The following is a 7,855-nucleotide window of genomic DNA, read 5'->3' as shown; positions in this document are numbered from 1 at the left end:
TGGAATTTGCTCATGGATTGGATGTGGGCTGTGGAAAAGGAGTCAAGGACAAGCTGAAGATTGTTGGCAAGTGAACGGGAAGCATGCTGTTTCCATTTGTGACATGGGGAAGACTGTGGACAGAGCAGGCCTGGCAGGGAGAGGGGGATTGGTTTTAGACATGCTAAGTTCAAGATATTAGAAGTCTAAGGGACAATGTTAAGAAAGCTGTCAGATATAGGAATCTAGAGTTGAAGGAAAAAGTAAGGGCTAGATGTGTAAATTTGGCCATGGTCAGCATATCTGTGGTATTTAAAGCCATAAGATCATGGCTCGAGTGTGGATAGAAAAGAGAACACAATCCAAATCCTGAGTTTGGGGAGCACTCCAGCAGCTAGGGTTTGAGGAGAGGGGAAAGAATGGCCCGAGAAGAAGGACAAGAGGGAGAGAGTAACCAACTTTGTCCAATGGTCCTCAGTTAGATTGAAACAGAGAGTGGATGGTTGGATTTAGAAGTGTGGGCATTTCTTGGGACTTCCCTGGCAGTCCAGTGGTTAAGACTCCGTGCTTCCACTGCAGGGGGCGCCGGTTTGATCCCTGATCAGGGAACTAAGGTCTCACATGCCCCACAGTGCGGCCAAAAAAAAAAAAAAAGGTGTGGGCATTTCCTGGTGACCTAAGTAAGAGCAGTTGTGGCAGATTGCACTGGACCCAGAAGAGACCAGGAGGACAGAACACAGAGATGACCCTTACAAGGGTATTTGTTGTAACCTTAGAGTATAAAGCTAAGAAGAGATAAGGGGTAAGGTGTTAGCCAGAAAGGGTGGTGAAGTCAGGAAAGAGATTCAGTTTTAGGAGGTGGTAAGCGGTATCTCTGATTCTATGGTTTTGCTAGTCTTTTACTTTGGGATCCATTTTGAAGACAATAATGACGATGCTAGATAGATAGATAGATGAATTTATAGCCTAATTCTTTCAGTCATTCTATTGATTCAAAAATACCTGGTGCATATCTAATATGGGGCCAGCACCATGGTAACACCAGAAATCAAAGGAAAAGCAAAGGGACCTGGTCTTCAGAGGCATTGTTGGGGAATGTTCTTCACTAGACTGGCAAATATGTTTCGTTTCTAATATTACCACCGAGTTTAGTAAGAAACATCTGTGCTACCAAAATGGGATGGGGAGAGTATTTTTTAGGTTGCATTCAACAGTAATCTGCATTTCCAATGACTCCTCTCAATATTCATGTGTGGTAGAATTCTGGTATAAAATAAAAATCATCATTATAAGAATATAGGTATACCTGGAGATATATAACAATTGGACACACAAAGTGTAACAACTTGGAACACTTTAGGCCTGGTATGGCATAGTTAAGGCACACCTCTCCTCATCCAGCTCCCTGACACTCCAAATATGAAGGACAATGATGATTTTAGTAATCGATGCTCTTCCACATTTCTCAAACAAACATCTCACTGAGCACTCACTAAGTCCCTGGCCCTGTGCTAAGTACCGGGCATAGAATGATGGGGCAAAGACTGACACAGCCCCTGCTTGAAAGCAAACTTAACAGTGGGACCATATCTCACCTGGAGGAAGAGTGAAGGCTCCCTGAGGAAGTCATGTAGGAGTTGAAACCTGAGAGACACGACGGTTGGGAGGAGACTTCCCGGGAGAGGGAGCAACATACGCAAAGGCTCTGCAGCAAGAGGGACCTGGAGCATAGAGAGAACAGAAAAAGGCCAGTGTGGCTGGAGAGCAGAGAGGAGGGGGAGAGTAGGGCCCACAGATCCCAGAGGTCAGCAGGACAAGCCACACAAGGCCTTCTTGGACCCCAAACATAACTACATGAAAGACAAGCTCATTGCTCCTTATGGACTCTTCATGCCATGTTCCATGCCTCCATAGTGAGCAATGTGGGTATCACAAGAAGATGGGAGAACAGAATAGAGTGACAACCAGGTGTCTTTAGTGTCACCATTGACACTTAGGACTGCAATAGGAAATGTATTTATTTGTGAGAACTTGTCAAGTACACCAGCTGCTCCTTTGAAGTCTCAAACCTTTGAGACTCAACAAAGAACTTTGGAATAGTTAGAACTAGCCTCCTCAAGTGACAAACTCCAGATAGTTTTTGCTTACCTTAATAGAAGTTGATTTCTCTTACACATAAATAAACCTAGCCCAGAAGCTTTAGCAGCACCCACATTCCAGAAAGCAAGGAGAAATGAATAAAGACAGCAAAAGATGCAAGTTGCTGGATCTTAAGGAAAGCTCCAAGAAGGTGAAATAGTTTTAACTGCATAGAGACATAGCCATGTGACCACAAGTAGCTGCAAGTTATGCTGGGAAATGTAGTCTTTACTCTGAGCAGCTAGGAGCCCACCTAAACTTGTACTATCACCAGGAGAACAAATTGTGAGTAATAACAAGCCCCTGACTTTATATCACACCTTGTAATTTCCCAGTGTTTCAAATACCCTGCAAAGATAACATAATTTAAATTCTGATGATGATTTACATGACCTCAATTGATTCATTTCAACATTTTCAAAATGTTTCAATAGTTTATAATCCTCCACAGTGAAATCTAAATAAGCTCCTATATTTCATCTACTTCTAGCCAACATTCTCCAAGTTTAAAAATATTATTCATAAAATAAAGAATATTGTTAACTAAATGTTCATACTAAATTTGCTAATTTTCATGATATATATATATATAAATTAAGAATGTTTAACACAATAATAATACACCACCATACTCTTGGCAGTAATTCATGATAATTCTAAATGGTAGGACTTTTTGAAATGTGTTTATTTTAGCCTTAATTCTGCTCCAAATTTCTACACCAGTAAGACACTTTCCTCTCAGTAGCTCCATCTGCTAATTGAAATTTTGTTTTAAGAAACCATGGTAACGTGTTTTGCCAAAACACAGAGTGGAGGAATTAATTTCAGGTTCTTTGCGCAAAATCAAGCCTTCTGTAAAACACAAAGGCAATAAAATTATTGGGAGAGATGTTTCTTAAGAACCCCATTCAGATAATTCATGATTGGTGGAGTACCACAGAAGAGTAGTAACAAGGTAGCCTACCCTTATAAAATGCATTTTTTTAACCTTGGGTAAAAGTGAGTTGAGTTAATCATACTCTTTCATTTGTAAAATATAATTAGCATCAGTCTGTGCAAGAAGCTTCTCTTGTTTATTCTGCCCTCCCCTTCAGAACCCGGTACCTCCCATTTCCTACTTCCTCCTCACCACTGGCATCCTCTTGAGGTGCTGTGTATTAGATTTCCATGAGCTTGTCTCTTGGTAGTGTTGTTTTGTGTGTGTGCACATTTTAGGTCACAGAAATGGTTCTGTGCTTTTGTAACTGAGCAGGACCCTATGGGGCCTTCCCAGAATAGCCCCCCAACCCATGCCCTCCACCTACCTCTTGTCTGTAGAAAAACATTAGCCTCCTAGGCCTTACCCGAGTTCCAAAGAGTAAATTTAATCAGAGAAGTGAGAAAATGAAGAAAGAAAGGAAAACAGTCAAACTAGACAAAATATTAGTAGTTTAGCCATTAAACAAAGTCAAGGACCTTTAGGTCCTCCTCAAGGGCTGTAGGTAATATTCTGGGCCATGTGCTTTGAGCTGTTTTGCAGATACTGAAACCCCCACTGGGTGGAAGAAGTTCACTGTATGCTGCCCACAGGCACATACGTAGATAGACCACAGATCCGTTGGAACAAGAAGACTGATGATATTGACTCCTGATTACCTTACCACCAACCAATCAGAAGAACGTCCACGAGCTGATCATGAACCTCACAACTCCCTTCCCTCACCCTGTCTTTAAACACCTTCCCCCAGGGACTTCCCTGGTGGTCTAGTGAGGAAGACACTGCCCTCCCAATGCAGGGGGCCTGGGTTCGATCCCTGGTTGGGGAACTAGATCCCGCATGCATGCCACAACAAAAGATCCTGCATGCCGCAACCAAGAAGTCTGCATGCCTCAATTAAAGATCCCGCCTGTCGCAACAAAGATCCTGTGGAGGCCTCTTAAGCACTAGCTGCTACTTGGACTCTTTGCTTGGCACCCTGCAATAAATGCTGCACTTTCCTTCACCACAGCTGGTGTCAATAAATAGGCTTTACTGTACACAGGCAAGCAGACTCAAGTTTGGTTTGGTAACACTTTCTCCCGCTGGTTTTCCCCCTTCAACACCATGGTTTGTTAGTTCTAACCATGTATTTCTGAGCTTGCTCCCACCCCATTTTAATTATCCATCCTCCCCAAGATCAGCATGTTGGCTGCCCCAACTCCCTGCCACACCCCACCATCGTGATCGCTGTGGTGTATGTTCCCTTGTCAGCCTGCAGGGGGATACCTGGCAACACACATCCTGAAGTGTGTCTCAGAGACAAAGCCAACCGCATCCTTCATTTCAATGGTATCTGTCAAGTCCCAGCAGGAAGCAGATGAAAAGTTATCCACTAGGCAATTGGAGGAGGGCTTGATAAAGATATTCTGTGAAAATACTCTCACAAGGGTTAGTGAGAGCACAGCCATGACCACCCCTGGGTCCTGTGGTTCCAGGGAAGGAGTCCTGTGGAGAGGGTCACCTTGACGGAGCGTGGCCACCAGCAGAGGGACTGAGGCAGCCTGATCCTCCTCATCGGTCTCCCACCCCTCGGAGCCCTCCACTGGGAAACACACCAGAGGGCAGAGGGCAGGATTCCCTGATGCAACTGTCTTGTCCCCCCACACAGAGGATGGGGACCCCATCGAAGAGCCAATGTAAGGTAGTGGCACAGCCATGTTCTAAACTATAGTAAATCTTATCATTACAAATTCAATTCACCAGAAAGTTCTACATGTACCCAATCAAGCGGGCTCCTGGGAGGCCGCTGACACCGAAAACAATTTTTCTAAATTGTAGGGTTGCCATTTAACATTTATGGTTCTGTGGCCAGTAGATACCACCCTGTCGACCTGATTCTGAAAATCACTTGTAAATGATGTAAAATGTCGCTTGTCATCTGGGTTTGATGGAGTACCTGCCACAAATCTGTGTTCATGGTTTTGAAGTGGTTTTTTGTTTTTGTGCGTGTGTTTAGTCTAAAAAAATATTAATACTGAGGCTCTACTCCAGACCAATGAAATCAGAACCTCTGGGCCTGAGGTCTGGCCTTGGGGTGTGTAAGTGTGCATCGTGAACGTGAGTGTGTGTGTGAGTGTGTATGCATGTGTGCATTCATTTTTAAATCTCAAAGGGAAAAACATGTAATTTCTGGAAGTGTTCAGTGGCACCAAATTGCCATCAGAGACCACGGAGAAGAATGAGGACACAGGAAGGGACACTGAGGCAGCCATGGCACCTGGTGCTTACTACCTCACTCTTTCCAACCCTCCTCCTGCACCGAATCAGCCACAGATGAGAGAGCTGGCAGCTGAGTGAAGAGATGAGAGAGATGTGGCCTGGCCACGGGCGAACCTGTGGCCTGATGTCCCAGGCATTGCTCTGCCGGCAAGCTGTCTGTGTCCCCTGCAGAGAAGTTTCTGGGGCTCAGCAGGGAGTGAAGACGGTTTCAATTAGAGTTCATCAGTGTGTCCAGTTCGGAAGGCAGCACAGGACCATATCTCGATGTGGATCCTATCTCCAAGAGCACCGTCCACCCGTGGCAGTAACAGGCTGGATGCAGAACTGAAATTCATTACTTTAAACACAGTTTTAATGAGTTTTCTAAAGTGAGATTATTCACTTGATCTTTTTTGAACTCACTGCCTTCCAGCTAACTCAAATTGCTTCTGAAACAAATATCCTTTTAAATATCCTCAGTCAAGATTTCTTCTCTACAAGCTGGGCTGGTCTGAGTTGACCAGAATAACTTAGATCAGCATGGTGTTTACAGTTCTCAGAGGGTTCTCCTGTGTGTTATTCTGAGCAGCTCGGAGAAGCATTTTTGGAGTGTGTGACCTGGGCCAGGCATTGGCCAGACACCTTCTCAGACTCAATCTTTTTTATTCTCTTAATGTCACTAGCCAATGTTATCATCTTACAACTAAGGTAAGGGAGAAAAGCGAATTCAATGCTTTTGCCTGAGGTCCCATCTCCTGCCAGGGCAAGACTGGAGTCCAGAAGGTCCCAGGACAAAACATGCACTTCCCCACCCCCTGAAGATGCCCACGCCCTGATCCCCAGAGCCTGTGACTGCTATCTTACACTGCTAGTGTGATTAAGGGCACGACCTTGAGATGGGGAGAATAGCCTGCCTTATTCAGGTGGGCTGAATCTAGCCCCATGAGTCCTTAAAAGAGGAGAACATCTCCAGTTGAGAGAGAGGGATGTGAGGATGGAAGGTGGCTGGGGAGATGTGGCATGAGAAGGACCACCTTTGCTTTGCTGGCTTTGAAGGTGGAGGAAGGAGGTCAGAGCCAAAGAACGTGGGCAGGCGCTAGAAGCTGGAAGAGGCAAGGAAATGGATTCTCCCCGAGAGCTCCCAGGAAGGAAAGCAGCCCGGCCAACACCTGATTTTAGCCTGTGGGACCTGTGTCAGGGATTCTGGCCTGTGTGACCGTGAGATAGAGTTTGTGTTTGTTAATCCACTAAGCTTGTGGCGACTTGTTATCGCGGCCACAGGAAACAAACACACTGCCCAGGGACCAGAATCTGCTACGGGGCTTTAACCATCTTAACCTCAGAAGCCAGTTGACCTTTATCATTGTTTTTTTTTTTCCACCAACAGGCGCTAAAAAGAGTTCTCATCCCCTGAACCAAGTAATGGAGGAAAATGACTGAAAGCCTCTTGAGTGGCAGACAGAGGAATGTGGGCCCTCAAGACCCAGATGATGACGAAATTCAACACACAACAACCTGAATGATAACAGCCGACGGTGGCAGTACTGAGTTGGCTCTAGCCAGGTGTTGTCTCAGCACTTGAAATGATCTGACTCACAACAACCTTTCAGGGTGAGTATTGTTATCATTACCCCGTCGTACAGATTTGGAAACTGAAGCTCGGAGGTGGTTAAGTAACTAGCTGAGGGTCACTTGGCCAAGCAGTGCTGGAGCAGAGACTGGGTGCAGGGGTTCAAGCCCCTTCCCTGCTCTCCTGAGGGTGGGCAGAAGGTTCCAGTGGGTGGCCCTGGGAGCAGCCGTTGTGAATAAGCTGAGAGGTCAGGTGGCCCTAGAGCTACTCAGTGCCCAAGGCACTGTTTTGTTGTTGTTTTTGCAAACTCCTACACCTATATACGTGATAAGAGACTGAAGCAAAGACCCAGGAGAAACAGTATTAATTGGAGGAGAAAGTGTACTGAATCAAGCCAGAGATTATACTAGATCAGTTCCAAAGAATCATGGGTGAGGGGATCAAACTAATATCCAACATGTAAAAGCTGACACTGGGCACCAGCCAAGATACACACCAAGAATCTGGACTGACTTAGTCAAGAATGATGTCAACCAGAGCAGGAAGCTAAAATCAAAATAAGCCAGATTAGGCCTCAGAACGGGGAGGAAGTGTTCATAAAAGCCAAGGGAATAGCTACTCTGAGACAATTGTATTGATTGTGTGGCCAGTGTTGGGGGAGCAGGAGAATGACAGAAGAAGGATGGCCTGGAGTGGGGGGAATCAGGAAGAGAGAAAAACTGTTCTCCTGGAATCCAGCCACATGGTATAAGGAGCCCAAGTAGCAATGTGGAGGCCCACATGGAGAGGAACCCAAGCCCCAGACAAGCTCCAGCTGAGCTACCAGCCAACAGCCTGGCCCCCAGTGTCAACCAAGTGAGTGCCCCAGCTGACATTGCCTAGAGCAGAGATGGCCAAGTCCTGCCCAATTCCTTATTTGGGAGCAATATAAATGATCAGTATTTTTAAAG

This window comes from Eschrichtius robustus, chromosome 10, assembly GCF_028021215.1.
Source record: "Eschrichtius robustus isolate mEscRob2 chromosome 10, mEscRob2.pri, whole genome shotgun sequence".
In the NCBI taxonomy this organism is placed as follows: Eukaryota; Metazoa; Chordata; class Mammalia; order Artiodactyla; family Eschrichtiidae; genus Eschrichtius; species Eschrichtius robustus.
The sequence above is the reverse complement of the archived record's forward strand: the minus strand, read 5'-3'. Positions refer to the sequence as shown.